Source organism: Mycteria americana, chromosome Z (assembly GCF_035582795.1).
Source record: "Mycteria americana isolate JAX WOST 10 ecotype Jacksonville Zoo and Gardens chromosome Z, USCA_MyAme_1.0, whole genome shotgun sequence".
In the NCBI taxonomy this organism is placed as follows: Eukaryota; Metazoa; Chordata; class Aves; order Ciconiiformes; family Ciconiidae; genus Mycteria; species Mycteria americana.
Genome location: NC_134396.1, coordinates 56357441 through 56377358, shown reverse-complemented (window position 1 = coordinate 56377358; position 19918 = coordinate 56357441). Strand labels below are relative to the sequence as shown.

At 42.5% G+C, this 19918-nt stretch overlaps 1 long non-coding RNA gene across 1 annotated transcript; it reads right to left on the bottom strand.

The window, feature by feature from the left end:
* Nucleotides 1–9046: 9046 nt before the first annotated feature.
* LOC142421950 (uncharacterized) lies at nt 9047–19523 on the bottom strand. Its single transcript, XR_012779018.1, has 3 exons — nt 18684–19523; nt 14218–14302; nt 9047–9767 (listed from the first exon to the last, which is right to left on the bottom strand). It is a non-coding gene; the product is annotated as an uncharacterized LOC142421950 (long non-coding RNA).
* Nucleotides 19524–19918: the final 395 nt, after the last annotated feature.

Here is a 19918-nt window from a genome sequence, read left to right as displayed (position 1 = left end):
TTGTGGAGAGATGAGGCGCGATTTGCATGGCGACTTTGCAAGTCGGCTACCATGGGATGGGGAGGGCTTTTTGGAGGAGAGACTAAAAGAGGTATTGTCTTGTGAGACACTGAAGGAGGTACTGTCTCAAACATTGTATCGAGATAAGGTGCAGCAAGTCGGCTAGCACGGGATGAGAAGAGCGCGTCGGAGGATGCACAGTTACCATCTATGGCCAGAGGTCACACAGAGTTTTATCTAAGGAATGGGCCTACAACCACCCGAAACTTGGAATGAAAATCCTCGCAACCACTCCCTCTCCCTCCCCCCAGCGCCTGCGAACTTTTGAGGACCAGAACAACATAGGTCCTCCAGGGGTGTGACCTGAGGCAGGGATTAGAGTATAAAGAGACACCTTCCCCAGGGAACGGCGTGCGCCCATCACCGCAGGATTGCCACGTCTGTCACCGTCATCGCGGGATCCAAGGGTGGTGATACCTTTCCTTTTCTTTATCTTCCTCTCTTCTCTTTTCCTTTTCTCACTTCTCTTTTCCTCTACTCTTCCACTATATATATATCTGGGCATAGGAGTTTTGGATGAATTGTGATGGGTTGCCCGGAAAATAGCTCCATTGCCAAGTTGCCTCTGTTCGTTCGCTGAGCTTGCTAGTTCGTTAAGTTTGTAGTTTGCTAGTTAATAAAGTTGCTAGTCTGACTGTTCCTCTGAGTCATTGTCGTGACTCTACCGGCCTGCGGCTCTGCCGAGCAGAGATCGGCCTTTGTTGGTACACAAATCCCCAGGGAATCAAAAAGATTAACCCATCTCGCAACCCACCGAGAGGGACGAGACACTACTCTTCGCTGGGTAAAGAACTGTCTGGATGGCCGGGCCCAAAGAATGGTGGTGAATGGAGTTTACTCCAGTTGGCGGCCGGTCACAAGCGGTGTTCCCCAGGGCTCTGTGTTGGGGCCAGTTCTGTTTAACATCTTTATCAATGATCTGGATGAAGGGATCGAGTGCACCCTCAGTAAGTTTGCAGATGACACCAAGCTGGGTGGGAGTGTTGATCTGCTTGAGGGTAGGCAGGCTCTACAGAGGGTTCTGGACAGGCTGGATTGATGGGCTGAGGTCAATTGTATGAGGTTCAACAAGGCCAAGTGCAAGGTCCTGCACTTGGGCCACAACAACCCCATGCAATGCTCCAGGCTTGGGGAAGAGTGGCTGGAAAGCTGCCTGGCAGAAAAGGACCTGGGGGTGCTGGCTGACAGCTGACTGAATATGAGCCAGCAGTGTGCCCAGGTGGCCAAGAAAGCCAATGGCATCCTGGCTTGTATCAGAAATAGTGTGGCCAGTAGGACTAGGGAAGTAATCGTGCCCCTGTACGTGGCATTGGTGAGGCCGCACCTCGAATACTGTGTTCAGTTTTGGGCCCCCCACTACAAGAGAGACATTGAGGTGCTGGAGCGTGTCCAGAGAAGGGCAACGAAGCTGGTGAAGGGCCTAGAGCACAAGGGCTTATGAGGAGTGGCTGAGGGAACTGGGGTTGTTTTGCCTGGAGAAAAGGAGGCTGAGGGGAGACCTTATCGCTCTCTACAACTACCTGAAAGGAGGTTTCCACCTGTAGAGAGGTGGGGGTCGGTCTCTTCTCCCAGGTATCAAGTGATAGGACGAGAGGAAATGGCCTCAAGTTGCACCAGGGGAGGTTTAGACTGGATATTAGGAAATTTTACTTCACTGAAGGGGTTGTCCAGCATTGGAACAGGCTGCCCAGGGAAGTGGTTGAGTCGCCATCCCTGGAGGTATTTAAAAGACGTTTGGATGAGGTGCTTAGGGACATGGTGTAGTGGTGGTCTTGGTGGTGTTAGGTTTACAGTTGGACTCGATGATCTTAAAGGTCTTTTCCAACCTATACGGTTCTGTGATTCTGTGTACACCTGAGGAATGCGCCATACTGCCTGTGTATTCCTACAATACTGGCTGGTTTATCCCAACACCAGTACTACTGCCAGAAATGCAGTAGTATGCAATAAACTCTTAAGATAAATTTTTCTGATTGTTTCATTTAGCACTCATTGGTTCTTAGAGGAGAGGAAAAGAAACAAGAATTTAATTCAGGGAGAAAGAAGTATAATATACACTTCCAAATATATAAGGTGGCTTCATGAAAATCAATTATTATGGTTGAAACCTTGTATGCTTCCTAAAAACTCATGTTTTACATAGAATGTAATAGATTTTTGCATAGCATAGAGCTATGCAAAAAAGGATAGATTGTATGCTTCCTAAAAACTCCTTGTTTTACATAGAATCCCTTAAATATCCTTCCATTGACTTTTCTGGAAAAAGTCTATTCAGTGTGTGATTTTTGTCCTTTACTACAGTGTACAGCTGGAAATGTATTCAACCTTCTGTTCACCACCACCTCTTGGCCATTTGAGTCCAAGCTGTGAGGCTTCCCCTGTCCCTCTTTTTTTGTATTCTGGAAAGGACAATCCAGAAAGAGAGTAGAGGAGAGACTGATACATTGTGAAAACTTCTCTTTCAGTTCTGGAAGGAAGGCAGTCCATGTAATAGTGGATGCCTCAGAAATAACACTCGCCAGCTGTGGCATCCTTCCCATTTTCTACAGGATGCTTTCCCACCCTCTTATGCTTTTCTGTCCCACACTTAAATATCTCAGTTGATAACAAGAAAGAGAAATAATCAGTGTTCCAGTTTCCTGAAAAGTTTAGGACAAGGAATGAAGAAGAAGGAGCAGAGGAAAATGGCAGAGAAATGCATCTCCAGGGCTATGGAGTCTAGCCTTTTGCTGTGACAGGTATCGCAACATGTAATCTCTTTCAGAAATGTATCAGATTCTGTATTAAATGTTGGTGATGCCCTTTACTCCCACCACTTCGGTGGAAGAGGTTGTTCCTGAAACTCATGTTCATTCCTAGCACATCTCTGCCTACATGTTCTCCAGCTTGCCATTTGCCATCCCAGAGAGTGCCCCAAGCAGACCAGCTGTGAGCAGCACTTCTCTACTGGAGTGAAAATGCCATCCTTTGATGCAAATGGCTTCCTATCTCCCGGTCTCTCTGTCTCTGCAACCTTGATCTCCAGTCTTGGCTCACTCTGAAGGTGAGCTCTCCCATTAGTAGCTACTTACTTTTCGGAGTCACAACAGTGAGCTTTTCCAAAAATGTATTTAATCTGTAGAAACAATTGTCTTTCTCTTCCACCTGCTTAGAGACGGCTAATGTTGTGGTTAACAATGGCTCTAGCATGATTCAATTTTTTATTTTTTATCTAGAGAAGCTCCAAAAAGATCAGCTCTCTCTTCTGACATTAAAACTAGTGTCTGTCTCTTCTGCAGTGTGATGGGTTTGTTGTTGAACTCCACAGTCTTGGAACAACACAAATAACTGGAAGTCCTCACGTTGACTAAAAATGCTTCAGAAGCTTACAGATCACATAGCCTTCAGACAGCATGAGTTAGTATGAGCTCAGTAGTAAAATTTATGGCATATGCTGTAATATTGCTTGACAAAATATTTTTTCATTTATCAGCTGATAGAAGTGTGAGTTCTCCTGCTGCTGCCACACTGGAATTATGATTCTGACACTGTTGGTTTCCTTTGCCCATTATAAAATGTATATGATGTCTTAGGGATGAGTAAACAACCGAATAAGAAGATGGAGCCAGGTTCTTCCCAGTGGTGCATGGGAAGAGGATGAGAGACAATGGGCGTGAGTTGAAATGAGTGTTTCAGACTGGATTTAAGAAAAAACTTTCCCCATGAGGACAGTCAAGCAGTGGCAGAGCTTGCCCAGAAAGGTTGTGCAGTGTCTGTCCTTGCAGAGTTTCAAGTCCCAACTGGACAAGGCCCTGAGCGACCCTGTCTGACCTCAGATGCTGACCCTGCTTGGAGCAGGAGGGTGGACCAGAGACCTCCTGAGGTCCCTTCCAGCCTGAATTATTTTGCCATTATGTGATCTGAAATAAAAATAACCACAGATGTTGCCACAATTTCACAGCTATGAAAAAATCACCTGCTACCAGCAAACAAATGCTTCTCCCTGCCAGGCTGGTAAGATAAGTGTTTAATTAGAGGTGCCTCACACCATGGCCTGATGGACACATTTTGAATGTGCCATCCAAGTATGAAGTAAAGCAGTTTGCATGGCGCGATCATTCTGTTATGAACATACACACGGTCTGCTTGTGGATATTTCTCTTCTAGGAGAAAAGAGCAAACACATCTTGGTCATCATCCTACAGGAAAGAACCACATAGGTAAGGAAAAGTTTCTGAAGGAATCAAAACTTGCAGAAATTCAGACTTGTGAATTATGACATGGCCACTGAAATACAGGCCACTGAATCTAAGAAGTAGAGAAACCCAGAAGTTCACTCCAGGCAAGAGGCGAGCTGCTGTGGTAAACACAGTCTGAAGCCTTCAGTTCTTTTTGAAACCTAATTAATGGCAAAATACCTTGTGGTCCAATGAGACAGAGCTGCAGAAGTGCACTAAGGTGACCATTTCTGGATAAGGCAGTCTCTTGGCTCATAAATACAGTGAAGCATTTAAAGTCACCATGGTTACCTTCAAATTCAAGCTATAGTTATTATTCCAGTAAAATCCTGGGTCTGCAAACCACTCTGAGATAAGAATAATGAGCCCTTCATTAGGTGGGCAGATATATATCACTCTACCTATCAGGTTGCATGACTTCCATTTTAAGTGGGGTGAATTTGAGCTAAGCAGCTTGCAGCTGAGTACCTGTCATTCTCAGGCAGTTGGAAAGCAGAGACCTTGAGTTGTTTTGCTGAAGATGAGACTAAGGGCTTGATTGAAAGCCCCACTGAGTTCAGCTGATGCTGGATCAAGCTGCCAGATAAGAGTGTCACCATAAGAAAAGTACTGTAGGCCAAACCACCCAATACTTTCCCCCCGGCCATATATTTAAATCCATATTAAATGAGGAATATGAGGGGTGCATCTGTGACAAATCAGTCTGTACTTAATCAGTATGAACTGTGATGTATTTTGGAAAAAACATGGTCTTGCAAGGTGTTACCTTACACGGTCACAACCTGCAAGGAGAAAAATCAGATGGAACAGCTAAGAGTTCAGTTAGTTTGTTTAAAAACAAAAGATATTCTTTACTATTTCATTTTTTACACTTTATTTTCTTAGATGCAGAATGTTTCAAATCAAAATGGATGGGATTTTTTTCAAATACAGTTTTGCCAAGCAACTTTGAAAAATATTACCCAGAACCTCTGAGCAATCCTGGAAAGAACCTGACTCTCAAAAAAATGTAACTATACTGTTACTACTTCTAAGCTGACCTTAGAAAAATTACAAATCACTTTTAACCTGGGATCTAAAGTAATTAACTGATAATTTTTAAATTGTGATAGGTTTGAAGTCTGAATATTCCTTATAAATCTATGACAACACACTATTTTTCTTGGTCATCCTAAAGCTGTTTAATGGAGAAAGCATAGTTGTTAAACACACAAAATGAGATTTTAATCTATACAATCTGTCTTTAAATTGCTGTAGTGTGGGAGTACAAAGTCTAAACTTTGCCATTAGCCATTTCCAGGGCAACAGACTGATGATGTAAATTCAGGATTATGACTTCACCATAGGTTCAAGCAGCAGAATCTGAACAGTGATGGAAAGCACTTATTTAAAAACAACTATTAGCAGTAACACTGAAAGGAGAACATACAATAGTATGTATTCTCTGTTTAATTTAAAGTTTGGAAACAATGCCTTTATTGTGATAATACATCATTTTGTGATACATAGTGGAGTAACAGAAGAGGACAATGAGACAGGCAGGATCCATTATGAAAGAGGCACATGGTTACATGTCCCTCCGTACTGCTGATGGAGTGTCACAGCACTGACCTGAAGGGACTTTCTCAATTTGTCTGCATTGCTTTTTAGTCCACCACCTTCTTACTGTGTCAGGAAATGAGAATGCCAGTTACTCCTGATTGAAAGGATTGAGTGAAATAATATCAACTATGAACTCAGCTGATCCACCAAGTCTTTCACATACAGTTTTTAAACTTGTGTCAGATGATAGTCTGGCTAGATTCAAGAATAGTAATCTCCATGAAGATAGAGATGAAAACTTCCGTATGAAGACCTCCATAACCTATGGTTATTTAACCATACTGGACTTTGCTGCTTGGTTGATTTTTTCTTCCTTCTCCCTCTTTACCCTCCTTGCCTTTCAGATTTCCTCTTTTTTCCCAGGAGCACAATATTCCCTTTAAAATGTGGCACTTTGGCCTTAGATACAAACATGACCAAATGCAGATGAACAGTTAATTTCTCATAGGTCAAGCAAAGGGAGACTTGTACATTCTTATCAATCTGTACAGATTTGCTGAACTGTACCAAATCAAAAGTGCCAGACATCACGTGGATAAATGGAGTCACTATCTACACCAGTTTTCAGGTGAGATAGAAAAGTACCCAATTAAATTAACACAGAAGACTTTAATCATATAAAAGGTATTGAAACAACTCACAATATTCTGTAGCAGCTCTTCAATATCATCTTTGCATCCTGTGCAATATATCACAGAATCACAGAAGGGATATCTCCAAGGATGGAGACGTCACAACCTCCTTGGGCAACCTGTGCAGGGCTTGGTCACCATCACAGTGACAAAGTGTTTCCTGATGTTCAGGAGGAACCTCCTGTGTTTCAGTGTGTGCCCATCGCCTCTGGTCCTGTCACTGGGCACCACTGAAAAGAGCCTGGCTCCGTCCTCTTTGCACCCTTCCTGCAGGTATTTATAGACATTGATAAGATCTCCCTTGAGCCTTCTCTTCTCCTGGCTGAACAGTCCCAGCTCTCTTGGCCTTTCCTCCTAGGAGAGATGCTCCAGTCCCTTCATCATCTTGGTGGCCCTTTGCTGGACTCTATCCATTGCGTCCATGTCTGTCTTGTACTGGGAAGCCCAGAACTGGACCCAGGACTCCAGGTGTAGCCTCACCACTGCTGAGTAAAGGGGAAGGATCACCTCCCCTGACCTGCTGGCAACCCTCCTCCTAATGCAGCCCAGGACACCATTGGCCTTTGCTGCAAGGGCACGTTGCTCCACGTTGCAAGGGCTCATCTTCAACTTCGACTCAGATCCTTTTCTTCCAAGCTGCTTTCCAGCTGGGCAGCCCCCAGCATGTACTGCTGCCTGGGGTTGTTCCTCCTCAGGTGCTGGGCTTTGCACTTCCCTTGTTGAAGTGCATGAGGCTCCTGTCAGCCCATTTCTCCAGCCTGTCCAGGTACCTCTGGCTGGCAGCACGACTGTCTCAGCCCCTCCTCCCAGTTTGGTGTCATCAGCAAACTTGCTGAGCGTACACCCTGCCCCATCATCCAGATCATTAATGAAAATGTTAAACAGTATAATATTACAGAACAATGTAATGTTACATGATACTATAAATAAGTGTGACTGAATGTAACCCTTCAAACCTCAGCTTTGCATATTCACTTCAGCAGTCACCAGCCATTCTTTACCCCAGTAAAGGCACTGAGCCAAAATCCTTCAGATTCAATTCTATTGTGTCAGTGTTTTATCAAAAGATCAACTTGATCAATTTGAAATACTTTTTGAAGTATTTAAGCATGAGTTCAGTTACCACATGCTTTCTTTGAAGAAAATAATGAAAGTGCACTGTTAGACAGCACAAAGCAAAACATCGTACTCTAAGGGACAGGGTCATTTCACAGTTACTGCACTACTACAGTAGAGCATGAGCACAGTGCCAGAACTGCACCCTTACAATAAACTGCATCACCAATATCATTACAGAGAAAAATGAAGAGCACTATTTTTTTAGAAATAAACATGTAAACATTTTTTCAATATGATATTAACATCTTAGTCTTCATATTGTTTCTGATACTTCTGCATTGTAGTGTCAATGAAGAACACATCAGATAAAAATCCTTCTTTTTTTGACAGCCGGAGGTCAGATTTTAAAACCGAAGGGGAACAAACAAAAATCAGCACACAATAAAAAGATATGATAGGGTCCTTATTAAGTCATTAGCTCAGTATTAAGTTATAAAGTGGACTCTTCAAGATTATATATGGCATTCCAAGGTCCTAAAATCAATAAATGGTTGGCCATGGAATGAGTTGGTGCCCTGGGGACAAAAGAAAAATGATACAAAGATTGGTTTAAAGGAGAGAAATATAATATCAGCAGAAGGAGCTATAATGATCAACCATCTGAACCTCTTATTTTACACAGGTTATAGGACTTAACTGAATTAGTGCCACATTTATATTCCTAACTAGACTCCTGGACTATAAAAACTTGCACGTCAGATGCTGGGACTGGGTTTGGTTATCCGCTCTGCTCTAAGGGAGAGTGGCGTTACCAGTCGCATAAGGAGAGGTAAGCAGTGCTTCTTCCCCCACTCCTCCAGGTTTCCTTGCATTTCCTCTCATCAGCGTGACAGGATAGCCTAGTGGAAAGCTGCCTTCTCTTTCCTTCAGCACTTGCTGTGTTCTGGTAGGCATGGTGAAATTGGCAATCCCACCAACACCACCTTGGTCAGCTGTACTACAAGTTTTCTGCTTCCAACGGGCGTTGTAAGAGTAGGTGGTGAGCTTGTCTGTGTAATCTAGGTCTCTCTGTAGCCGAGTCCTCTGAGGTGAAGTCTCTTACATCAACCCACATTAATATTTAAAAAGAATACCCTCCAGCTGCTTGGATGCCACCATGTTCCTTGAGACTCTCCTGACTAAGGTTTAGATAGAGCACTGACTGTCATCAAAGTGGCTTAATCCTGTATCTCTTTGTCAACTAGAGATACAGCACTGGAGAATGATGAGGTACAGCACTGATCACTCTGCTTGGCTGATGCTTCCGCTGCATTATGGACCACTCCATGCAAACTTTAATAGCAGCTCTTCTAGTTCTAGATACGAAAGCTCTGATCTCTGTTAAGCAGTGAAAAGCCAACAGCCACATCGCCTTTCAGTACATACCCATTTATTTGTGCACAATTACATTTTGATTGCTAGCAGTTAGGTGGGACTTCATCTAGACCATGGGGATTTTGAATTTCTCTCACTTTTTAATCAAAACATTTTTTGCGCCAAGTCAAATGCCAAACAGAAGTCATTGCATCAACTTTATTTGCTTTATCAGCCAAACTTGTAGTCTCAGTCAAACAACTATATCAGGTTACCATATGCAAGATAACAGTTTACCTCTCTGGCAGTGTAAATAGACCTTGAAGTGAGTGTCAGTCACATCTGTTTTAGAAATGCATAAAGTGCCCAACTGTTAACTAGAATCAGGATCTCAAATCCTTCATCAGGCACAATTGGGTCAAGATGTGCAACAGTTTTCAAAGACAGAAAAAAATGTCATTTTTAACGAAGTGAAGAAGGATGGTATGTGTTCATTGCCTTTACAAATCAAGTCACTTTGTAGGTGTGTAACTTCAGACCCTCCCATTGTTGTCTCCACTGGTTACTTCACTGGAGAAAATTGCTTTTCAGTCTAATCAACTGTTCCCATGTTGGCCTCTTAGCAGAGGAGCTTGTCCTGCTCTGCACAGTCCTTCAAGGAGAAGCTGGCGGCAGCCATGCACATTGCCTCTGGCATTTCTCCACTGCTTCAAGTCCCTGTGTGCTGCCCATGTCCCCTTTGGTGGCAGCACAGGAATAAAGAAAGAGCCTTTGGACACCACAAGAAAATCCATGATGAAAATCTTCCACTCTTAATTGCCAGCTTGCATCTCTATGGCTCTGCCTTTGTTTTTTAAAATACAAATTATTATTAAAACAATTTACAAAACCATTAAAGCCACTTACAAAACCACAGAACTGAAGGGAAGCACAGCTTCATGAAGTTCACAGCTGGACTGAAAATTCTGCAGTCAACCTCTTAGCAGAGATTAGTAATTATTTTTCATGACAAGCCTGATGTTGACGACACCACCTTTTAAAAAACTCCCTTGTTCTTGTTTCTCATATGCAGTCTCTGACCCAAGATGAATTTCCCCAAGAAAGGCTGGAAATTAATTTAACAAGATGTTTTTGAGATTTAGGACTTTGAAAGGAAGTATGTTTTTCATTTGGGAGAAAGTCTAATATTTTTAAAGTTGTTTTTTTAAAGGGCTTATAGTTTTCAAATGTGTTTCTTATTAGTTCTTCATTAAAAAACCACTCTGAATAACTTTAAAATTCTGGAACCCTTCACTGTTGCTGCTGGAGAGGGTTCTGCTCTTAGAGTATACATTTTTGCAAATGATGCAAACTGTGTTATGTGATCATAGAGTGTTCACAAAGACAGAACACTTGTCAGACATGCTATGTATGAATGATTGAGTGGGACCAAAGGAGGAAATCTAACATCATTAACATCCAACATTTAACTTGAATCTTTCCTACTGCTTGTCAAATATTATTCCACAGCTCTGAAGATGTTCTTTTGCATTTCCATCCTAAACTTTCTCATAAAGGTGTTTTTTTTTTTTTTAAAGTAGAAATTCCCCTCAGCTGTGTAATTTTTTTATAGTGGTAAATAATAAGCTTCGAGCACTCATCAGAATTTAGATTTGCTTCTAGAACAACTCTGTACAATGGGAGAGTACACTTGCCGAGTTAAAAAAAGACAACACCAAAAGGACGATCATGAACAAAGCTCTTTTTAAGTAGTACAGCACTGCCAGATACAAACCAAGAAAGCTTCCACCAAAAGTCACTTGAAATGCATTATTGACTTATTAATAGCAAGTAACCATTGCCATCTGCAGAGGTGACTACGCTCTGGATTGTAATGTGCAGTTGCCTAGGCATACAATGACCTTCTGCCCCCAGTCATCCCTCTCCTGCACATGGTTTAAATACTTCATTTGTAGCTGTTCAAGAGGAGGAAGCGCTAGTTTCAAGAAGAACTAACCACAATTATCCTTGATAAAAATATTATGCAGTTAAAAACAAGCCGTAGACTGAAGGAAGCAGCATATTGTATTTTTATGGCTATGTTATAATGTAAGCATGAAAGAGTGATCGCAGTCTTTTGGTCTCACATCAAAAGACCATTTAACCCAGCACTGTCTCTGACAGTGGCAAAGCAGGTGTGTAGGAAAGACAATACATGTACAAGAAAAGCATGTCTGATATTCTACATGGGATATTTGGCAGATGCCAGGTGGGGTAATTACCTTTCCAGGGCCAGAATTGGATTTTCATTAATCAGTGTAAAATATGTCATAACTGAACTCCTCTGGTATATCTAGGAAGGATTTTGTCATTAGGATTTTTTTGGTTAAAAATGCATAATTTCTTTTTATGACATGCTGGGATTTCTGAATCCCAGGCTTCATCAAAGTGGCAAAATACAAAGTCTGAGTTCTGCGAACACACACACACACAGACACTCACGCACACAAGTGTCTTTAAGGAAGCAGCTCTGTTCACCAGTTTAAAAGGGATCTTTTAACTTTTTCTTCTAACTTTAATCTTTTACTGCCTGGTTCTTTGGTCACTATTAGGAGAAATACTAGGAAAAAGAGAGAATTATTGGATGAAGGATAATGGACTGAAGCTTACTCTCTCCAAAATAAATGGGAGATGTGTTGTTGGTGAACAGTCTCGTGACTCTTTCCTGCAGAGTAAAACACTATGGCTTTAAGTGAAGTTCCAGATACACCCTGCAGGCATTTGAAAGAGGAAAAAAGTAAATGACGATACAGTTTGTTATAGAAAGCATAGTGTGATGCTTTTAAAAAAATGAAAAAAGGAGAATTGTGAGGCAATCAAATTATGGTCATCTCTTTCTGTAGTGAGAAAGTTATAACCCATTATGGTTAAAGGGAATATTTAATTTTTGGTTTTAAGCCTATGAAGCTAGTCAAGAAAATGTAATTAATTCCATACCCATACCTTCCACAGGTTCACATTTTCTTGATACAAGTCCTGAAACACTCTAAAGGAAATGTTATGGCCTATAATACAGCCATAAGGGGTCCCTGAGCTGTAGCAATTTCACTTATTCCCTAGGTACAGTTTGGTACGTTGGCTGATCTTTTTTCCTTTATATATTCCCCAAACACAAATATTTATGTTAGTGTCTGACCCAAACTGTGTTCCCTTTTATGATTACTTTTACAGACCCTGCTTTCCAGGTCTGGGTGCAAAAATTTCAGGGATATTTAATTGTTTTCTAATATAATCACAATGCTGTTGTTGTAATACAGTGTGCCCACATCATCAAAACTGTCAGCATGATTGGCAGTGGTGAACCTGAGTGTCTTTGTACCTAATCTAAAATTAAATTTCCTTCATTGAATGTATTACTTCCATTGTAGTGAGTAAAAAAAAAAAAAAAAGCAGACATTTGAAAATAAGCTGACAGAATCGGTTCAAATCAAACTCCTATCTCTTAATCCTGCTTTTCAAGAATTGGTGAACTAGCAACAATTGATCCTCTGTTCTTGCATTCCAGTCAAATTAAATTTAATCTTAAACTCAGCTTTATAGGTAAGCTTAAATTGGGCTTAAACTCATCAACAGTTGACTAAGGTAATCTTGCAGGTTCTCACTAAATTGCTGAGAATAATTGAATGCATGGTCTACAATAGAAAAACTGTATCTTGCATTTTTAATTAAATGAATTCTCATGAATTCAAATTAAGCATATTGTGTTTATTTAACTGACTTGAATAGAAAGGCTCATCTCTTGAACCATTACTTGGAACAGCATTTAACACATTGTCTCCTGTGCAACCATAAGTGTGAATAAATGCTACTTCAGAAGTGAGAGTTACAGAGTTAGGTTTCAACTCATGTATCTTAAACAATGCAAGTATGACAACATTGCAAGTATATATATCAGAATGACATTCACAGAGTGTCAATGTAAGTTAGGAAAGGTCTCATGTTGGTTTGAGCAAAGTACACACATGTACTGCTCAAACTGCTGTCTGCTTTGGATGTGATTTGATTGGCTACTTATCAACAACATATCCTGTGATCTGCATTTTAACTTTTCTTCTGAAGTTTGACAATGTCTGAGACTTTCTCTGCTGTCTCCCCTGTCTGCTCTCGATCTCTTCCTCCAGGGAGGACATGCTAATTCTTTATCCTAGTTGGCAGAAGTAGCACTTCCCAGTCACTCTTAGATAGAATTACATGTTTTGCCACTGTTTTCCACAATAAAGCACCTGAGTTTGCAATGAGTCAAACCTAAGCTGTAAACTCTTTTCCAAGTTTCTGAATCTTTCTGTCTTGTTCAAGTAATTTATCATAATTTCCTTACAAGAAAATTAGGCAATGAAGTACATACCATACCATGCTCCACAAAACTTCCATTAAAGGTGTTTCTTTACCATTCAGCATTCAGACACTAAAATGGCAATGTCATACAACAAAGCAAGCCAGGTGCTTGAGAGTGACCACACATAAGGGTCTTCTTCTGAACTCAGGAGATTCCATGTTCCCTACATGCAGATATTGCTCTAAATATTTTGGCAATCCAGCTGTACAACTGAAGGACTGATTGGTTTTATAGGAAAATACAAGGTCAAGGTCAAGCCAAGTTCTAAATTTTCAGTCATGCAATTCTTAGTTAGTATGCAAAGTTTCTTCAAAATTTAATCCACTGGCCATGAATATGTCTTTTCATCTATCAATGTTTAGTATTTTGGTACAAATATTTGTATGAATGGAGCTGATAACAAATAAATCAAAGTGTCCCAGAAGTAAAATGCATGTGCTCTGAAAAGATAAATCAGACAGACCAACAGGTTCTAAGTTTTGTTACATGATTCACTAATTCAGATAATTGTCCATTACTGCAGTTTGGGTCTGACTCTGCAATAGAAACCCCAACTTCTTCTAAAGCCTATGGGAATTGTGAACCCTGATTAGGCAATCATTATTCTGTTTTACTCAAACATAAGAATCAGGAGATAATCAATGGACTTGTCAGGTAGGAGACATAAAATGAGACATAGCATTTTTTTTTCATACAGCACAAATAGCCACAATTTTTAAGAGTCAGTCTGATAACAGGTATAATTTAAACATGACTCGGGCTTGCTGGAGTCAACCAGGTCACAGAGGCAGTATGTTTCAAGGGAGCACCCTTGAATTAGGAGCCAGGAAGACCATATGCAGGGGAAGAGTACCAGGCAAGCAAGCCACTGTTGCCACTTTTCTGCTCCCCATGCTGCAAGTGCAAACCAGGACTTCACCTGAACTCTTAGGCCCTTACTGGTACTGTGGCTACTGTTTTCCAAGTGCACGACTGCAAAGCTAGAAATCATGAATTGCTGTTGACTGAAATTAAATGAACACAGTCAGTACCGGTATCTTTTTCTTCCCTTCCATAGCAGCTCTCTTTACCATTTGCTGTTGCTTTTGGAGCTCTGCTCACTTCACCGTGTCTCACGGCTGAAATTTGCTCAATTTTTACACTTTTTTCTCTCTGTAGTCACAAATCATGATCAAATCATACTGCTTTTTCTTCTACAACATTCTCAAATTATTTCTCTGTCTAGTCTAAAGGAAAAAACACTTTATCCCAGTCCATAGCAAAATTCCCAAGAATTTTAGTGGATCTAGAATTTCACTTTAACTTTGATATGCTTAACCTCAGCAGGGTACTTAACTGTATTCGTGTAGGTAGCTTCATTGAAGTCAAGGGGCCTAACCTAACTGTACAGGCCTTGGCATGATTTTCTTTCCTTTGGTATATTTTTGAAGTATTCTGCGTATTTTACATCTTCCTGTCAAGTGTTCAGTTATTATTGCAGAGGAGCTGCAATAGGTGAACCAATAATCCATTCTGGAAGTGTGAAGAACTTTAGTTTGTTAAAAGTGAACATGTTCATATAGCAGCTGATGTGTAGTTCTTCCATCCAAGCTGTCCTCTGTTGGAGCACCAGTAAAAAAGCCTTAACATTCGTTTATTTAATGACAAACTAATCTTAACTGGAAATCTTCCAGACAACTCTTTCATCAGTTATTTATGCATACCTCATTTTGTTTGGTAATAAAAATAAATGAAAACAAAATTCTCATCGATTTGGAGATAAGCAGGAAAAAGAAACCCTCTGAATCCAGCCCCCAGAAAACTAAACTGGAAATAGAGCCCACAGTTTACGTCTTCTTAAAAAGTCAGTTAATGGATAGTCTCCCCTCTAACTTCAATCTAGTTGCCACAGAAACAACACACACAATTTCTGATAGTTAGTTTATAATCTACATTGCCCCCTTTATGTCTATGAAAATCTATTGAAGTTTTTTTCTGCAGCAATGCAATTACCCACTTTCTTCCCTGAATTAATTTATTGATGAATAGAACTTAAGAGTAGGAATAGCACAAGAGGCAGAAGAATCTGCAAAAAAGGACAGCTGTCATTATATGTTGTATCTTTATGCCTATATGGTGAGTTTCTTTTTAGTGCTATGTGGTGCTTTTAGGATATATCCGTGAAAGTGCTGCAGTGGTGCAGATATTGTTAATGGAAGCTATATATCACAAAAGCTGCTAACAAGTATAACCGAATTTGGTGTTTTGGATGGTTTTACAATGAGTTGCATGCACGACCTGGTTCCAGTTGCCAAACCACCAGCTTCACCCAGCATGTCATGTGCCTTCCTCCCACCTTCTTATTTCAAGTGCTCCAGGCAATCCTCAACCAATTCATTACGTGAGCAGGCAGCGCTCTACACTACCTCTTGTCAGGCTTGAATCCGACCCATTTCCAGACCAGAGTCTTGTTAGTTTCATGTGTTGTGCACAATGTTGGAATTGGACGGCTGAAGGACAGAAGTGAGAAGATGAATGGGAATTGTGGCCCGTACTGTAGGATACAGCTTCTCTGCTCCCTGTCAGAACTGGGAAGGACAACTTCAGAGTGATACTTGGGTGACTATTTTATGCCTATTCATTGCAAGCTATGGAGTTTCCCAGCTGCTGATTTATTAAATCTTTGTAACTTCTGCTGCTTTTTTACCTTCCCCTCAGCCATAAGGGCCTGTTCTCCTCTGTCTGCTTTGCAAGCCCATCTTAGGCTATTTGTATAATCATAATGCTTTGTAGGTCAGGGCTTTATCAATTTCAGGGTCTGTAAGTCAGGCCAAAGAAAGAAATAAAGCGAAAAAGTATCAAAGGAAATGGTCACAGATGGGAGGTAGCAAAAGGAACAAACTTTTCCTCCCCATCTATAATTGACTGCAGAACAAAATCAGACTGGTTTATGTAACCACAGGGTATAAACATCAGGCTTGGGGTTAAACCTGTTTTCCTGAAGACAGCAGGACAATTTACCTGAATGCTGCATTTGTAATAATGAAGTTTTATATGAGTGATTAGAGACTAAAAGAGGGAAGGCTAGCACTGGACTCACAGTCAGGCTGAAGGTCCCTGCTGCAGATGCAAAAAGATTTCCACTTCCCCACAACATAGCATTTTAGAAAGGGCAGTATTTTTCCCTAATAGGCTGGTTACCTATTGGTGTTTCCCAGCACCCTAATGCTGTTCACCTCTTTAACAAAGACATGATCAAAAATTTTATTTCTTTTGATGTATTTCTTGATGCATAATTTCAGTAAAGTGTTTTTCAAAGATATTTTCAGTTCAGTCTTAACAGTTTGCTTGAATTGGTTCTTAACCTTTCTCGGTTTCCACCTTGTTGTCTGCAGTCAACATCCTCCATATTAGGCTTTTGTCTCACAAACCCTGGACATGTAATTACATTTCCAGAACCAAGAGTGGCAGAACCTCTCCTGCCCCACGGTGGGGCCAGACTGCCTCCTTTTGCTGCCTCCCTCTCTTCTCCCATGCAGGCTTTTGCCCTTTTGTTCCTGTTACCAGCTAAACTTTCGTTTCCTAGTTTCCATCAGAGCTGCTAATGGAAGCTAGCTAAGGGAAAGGAAATTCAAGACACTTGAAGACAATAGTGCATACTTCAAGACACTTCAAGACAATAGTACATACTTTGAGCAGATCCTAGCAAGTTAGCTTGTCACAGGCCACAAACAGGTACGACCTTCCAGATACAATCAAGTACAAACAGCACAGCAAACCAGGTTGCTTACCTGGGGTAAAAAAACAAGTCACTGGGAAGAAAATGAAGGCTTTAAGGGCTCAGATGGAGGTTTACACTTGTCCACAACCATTCTTGGTGGTTCCAGTAGGAACTTTAGGCTGTAGGTAAGGTTCTCACATGGGGTGTGGGGAGGGGTATAGATAGAGAAAGGACTACAGAAGCTGTGTATACAGGGTTTTGAGGCAGCAGGGGAGAGAGAAAGACACTACAGCTCTAGCTGGGAGCTCATCTCTCTCCTCCCCACAACGTTTCAGGAAATGCCACATAACATCCAATATGCTTTACACTAGCTTTGGCACGTTCAGTCCACTTCAGCATTTGTGACCAGTACCTCCTGCTCTCAATCCCTGGTAATGTGGTTAGCATAACTAATGCCATTTTGTAAGGCAACCAGCCATTCTCTGTGGCTGTGTGGGTCACATATTTGTTCCCTTTCCCTCATTATCAAGCCTTGAAGGTCCCGCACACCAAGTAGACAAACCAAACAGATTTCTTCTTCCCCTCCTTAATGGCCTCAAGGTTCCTGGGCACCAGGCTGATTACTCCCTTCCTTAGTAGCCTTGAAGGTCGCAGGCACCTGGCCAACCCAGTGGTGGTGATGACCCCATCACAGAACACGGAGGTGTAACAGCACCCCGAGCACTGTCTATAAAATCAAGCAGTTAAGAGTCCTAAGTGGGGAACTCGGACTGGAGCTGCTGCTGGACAGCGAGACCCAGGATGCTCCGGTGGCCAGGGACACCTCCGATGTCATCTGCTTCCTCCAAGGACTGACTGAGTGACTCATATTCTTTTATATGATTTTCGACTCAAGATTATGACTGTTATACTGATATAGCAAAGCATGTATTAAGATCTGACCTGATCTGCAGAGGGTCCAGGTGATTACAAGTCATAAGTTAAGTTAGGATCTAGGTGATGAGAAATTATAAATTAAGTTGTATTATAAATTCTGTATTATGCTACTTATAGATTGCACTATATTGATTCTGCTTCTAGAAATCTTGTGCCATTCTAATAATAAACTGTGAGCTATACTAATCATAAAATCCTGTTAAGAATATAAAGCTTTAATTGTAACTACGATTTAGTGCCATCATCATTCAGCCAAGCATCCCTAAAAGAACCTGCCTGTCCCCTTAGTGTCAGATGACAGCATTGTCCACTTCAGGTTCTTAGGGCCTTCATTAATGCAAGCTTCCCACCTCCCACACAGTTATCTAGTTTCATTCCCCAGTGTCAAATCTCTACAAGTGGTGAATCTCTGACACTTCACCAGCTAGGACACATACTCCCCAGGTCAGAAGATGCACCTAAGCCAAAGGGAACCCATTGCTTTTACCTGAGTGCGTGCTGTGAAGGGCTGCTACCTGCACTGGGCCAGTACTTGTGATTCAGCAAAACATTAGAATAATGCTCCTTCGCTACCTCAAGTTAAAGTTTAAATGTACAACCTCTAATGCGCTTCAGTCCGAATAGTTGATCAGTGACAACCTGCGGAGGAGGCAGGCAGGAGAACAGCCCCCAACAGTAGCAACTATGTATTTCTGAGGCTACTGATCTGATCCTAATGCACTGAAGTTAGAATTACTATCACAGCTTACCAGGGGTTTAAATATCAGGGGCTGCTTAGGTCTCACATTTCTCCCTTCCAGCTGCAGAGTATTCCTTAAGCTGACACGCTTGCAGAGCATTCCTAGAGATGTAGTAGCTGGTCAGGAAGGTGCAGAGACATGCTAGCAAGCTGATTCCACTCAACAAATGGAAATCCTATGTGGACCAGAGAAAAATGCAGTTTCATAGGGAGTTAAATAAAGGAGGATTTGAAAAAGGTTAGTTGCTCAAAACCTAGGCCTAATAGAGAAGGCTTAATCTTCTATTAGCCTGCAGAACGTACGATTTCATACCATTTTAACCACCCTTGCCTCAGACATTTTGAGGAAGGTTAACTATACACGCTGCAGGGTAGCAGGGAATCTTGCTTACCACTTGTTTCTTTATTTTTCGGCCACATACCCCTGTATAGCATTTTAAGGAGAGATACTGTCCAGCAGTGTACTGTCTCTGTTGCTCTTCATGAGTGTGCTGTGTCTACACTGCTCCATTTCCCCTGGTGCCTATCTAGCAGGAGCCCTCCCGTAGCCTTTTGTGTAGCCATGTTGCACTTGCCTGTTTCCGTCCCTCGCCCTATGCCCCTACGCTCACGACTGGGGCCACTTACGATAACGTACGAACTGACACTGCTCCTGCAAAGCCCGTGGGACGCCACCCTGACAGACTGTGCTTGACCCGGCCCAAGTCGCCTGCGGGATGCCGCTGCGCTGTCTCTGCCCGTCCTGCAGGTACACGTGGGCCGGGGAGGCTACCCTTGCAGTGCTTGCGTGCGCCTGCACTGCGGGACCAGCCCATGCTCCGTCCGCGCTGTGTCACCGCTCATGTCCCCACAGGCGATGCCTGAGCCAGCCCTGCTGCGGGGCCCGGCTGCACCTGCGGGGCTGCGGCCGCCGGCCGCTCTCCCCTCACGCTGTCCCGCGGGGGTCCAAATCTCCGCCTGGCAGCGGGCCGCCCGCGCTCTCTCCCGGGTCCCGCTGCGCTCCTCAGCGCCCGGAGGAGCGCGCTTCCGCGGCTGGCTCGGCGGCCCGCCGCTCTCCCGCCACGCACCGGCCCGGCGAGCTGCCGGCGCTCCCTCGGAGCGCACCTCGCTGGGGGGGGGGGGGCGAGCACCGCGCGGTCCCCTCCGCGCCTGCCCTCGCCGCCGGGGGCCGGTCCCAGTCGCGGCCCCCGCCTGCCTGTGTCACGGCGCGGCGCCCCCTCCTCCCCGCCCACCATTTTCTTCCCT